The sequence below is a fragment of the Oryx dammah genome, unplaced genomic scaffold (genome assembly GCF_014754425.2).
Source record: "Oryx dammah isolate SB20612 unplaced genomic scaffold, SCBI_Odam_1.1 HiC_scaffold_29, whole genome shotgun sequence".
Taxonomy (NCBI): Eukaryota; Metazoa; Chordata; class Mammalia; order Artiodactyla; family Bovidae; genus Oryx; species Oryx dammah.
The window spans coordinates 97,906,439-97,908,729 of record NW_024070213.1 but is presented as its reverse complement, the minus strand read 5'-3'; the positions used below and the strand labels follow the sequence as shown (position 1 = coordinate 97,908,729).

At 38.7% G+C, this 2,291-nt stretch overlaps 1 non-coding gene across 1 annotated transcript; it reads left to right on the top strand.

Moving 5' to 3' along the window:
* The first annotated feature begins 236 nt into the window (after positions 1-236).
* On the top strand, positions 237-309 carry TRNAK-UUU. The gene has a single exon. It is a non-coding gene; the product is annotated as a tRNA-Lys (tRNA).
* The last annotated feature ends 1,982 nt before the right edge of the window (positions 310-2,291 follow it).

The following is a 2,291-nucleotide window of genomic DNA, read 5'->3' as shown; positions in this document are numbered from 1 at the left end:
CTAGCTTTGTTCATAGTGATGCTTTCTAAGGCCCACTTGGCTTCGCACTCCAAGATGTCTGGCTCTAAGTGAGTGAGCACACCATCGTGGTAATCTGGGCCATTAAGATCTTTTTTGTATAGTTCTGTGTATGCTTTCTACCTCTTCTTAAATATGTTTTGCCTCTGTTAGGTCCATACATTTCTGTCCTTTATTTTGCCCATCTTTGCATGAAATGTTCCTTTGGTATCTCTAATGCCCAGATATCTCAGTCAGTAGAGCATCAGACTTTTAATCTGAGGGTCCAGGGTTCAAGTCCCTGTTCAGACCTCTCTGTTTGCTTCCCTGGCAGCTCAGATGTAAAAAATCTTCCTGCAGTGCAGGAGACCTGGGTTCAATACCTGGGTTTGGAAGATCCCCTGGAGGAGGGCATGGCAACTGACTCCAGTATTGTTGCTGGAGAATCCCCATGGACAGAAGGGCCTGGCAGGCTACAGTCCATGGGGTCACAAAGAGTGAAACCCAAATTTGTCTCTAAATCAATTTGCTCTTTTTCTTTCATTAATTAGCTATGATTTGTTATTTCAGAGTTGCTAAGGAATAGAAATATCATGATAGTATAATCTTTTTTCTAAGCAGAAAAACCAACATTGATACACCTGTTTTGGAATGAAAAGTGACAAAATATTTTCATGATACAGAAAAATCAAATAGGACAGGACACTTTTCTTTTTAATAGCCTATTTTCAACACTTGTCCTATAACTAGTTTTTCCAGCTATATTTTCAGTACATGTGAATATGTCCAGTGACCTCTGCAGCAAACCCTCAACATTTTGTCCACTTTAGGTAGCTAGGGTTTTAGATATCCAAGCAACTTACTTCACAGTGCTAAAAAAAAAAAAAAAAAAAGAAGATGCATAAATTTCAAAGGATTCACTCCTTCAAACAGTATAGAGAGTGGAGCACAAAAAATTTACAATCAAAAGTCAAGAACACAGAGACATTCTGATTCCAGTAATAGCAGACTACATAATGAGGGCAAGTTCTACGGTATAAATACTTCTATTTGAAAGTGCTGAAGAGCCAAAGGAGCATTAAAAAAAGGACAAAGATCCAGGAAAAGGCAGAAACCCAGAAAGAAACCTTTTCTATTTGGGGCCACTTTTCCCCTTGGAGACTTGCGCCAATTCCAGATAAAGTGGCTGAGAAGCTGAGAAACTGAGCTAGAGTACTTTTGACAATCTGCCAGAGTTAGGGGGACACAGTTTGGGGCCAGAGTCCACCAAGAAGGAGCGCTCACTCTTTGATCTCTGTTGAGACCTGAACATCACATCGTAAGGATGAACTCAGAATAGACAGGCTTTTAAAAGATTGCAGGACACCTTGACAACATCTCTACATGTGAAAATTAGCATATCACAAACACAGTCAGAAGCTTTGCAGAGCAAATGTTAATTCTCTTTAAAAAAAAGGTAAGATTATCCTAGACCTCAGATTATTTCTAAAAACAGCTGTGCACAATGTACTAAACACAACAAAAAATAACCAGGCTCAAGAGAAATAAAATTATATAAACTGGAAACAGCAGAAAAAATAGACAATAATCAAACAGCAGTTACTTTAAGGTATTCAGTTCAGTGCAGTTCAGTTCAGTCGCTCAGTCGTGTCCGACTCTTTGCGACCCCATGAATCGCAGCACGCTAGGACTCCCTGTCCATGACCAACTCCCGGAGTTCACTCAGACTTGTGTCCATTGAGTCAGTGATGCCATCCAGCCATCTCATCCTCTGTTGTCCCCATCTCCTGCCCCCAATCCCTCCCAGCATCAAAGTCTTTTCCAATGAGTCAACTCTTCGCATGAGGTATTAGACTTATCAAATACAGACTTTAAAGTGTAATATTTTACTATTTTACATTGTTGATGAAGATAAAAGCCAAGATTGAGAAATTCAACAGGGAACTGGAACACTAATAATAAAAGAGCCACATAAAAGCTCAAAAACTCTGCTGAAAAATACAATAATTGAAATTAAGAATACAATGGATGAGTTTAACAACAGATTAAATGAGTTGAAGAGGAAATTTGTGAAGTGAGGGTTAGATCAAAAGAAACACTCAGAATAAAATGAGACATAAAAGGATGGAAAGACACTCAGCTGATGCAGTGAGAAACTCTACCATATAATAGGATTCATGAAAAATAAAGACCAACTGGGACAGAAGCAACATATAAAGGATAATGATTGAAAACAGCAAACCAAGGATTCGAGAATTCCTCCTTAATGATACAGTATAAAAGCTTTCCATTTG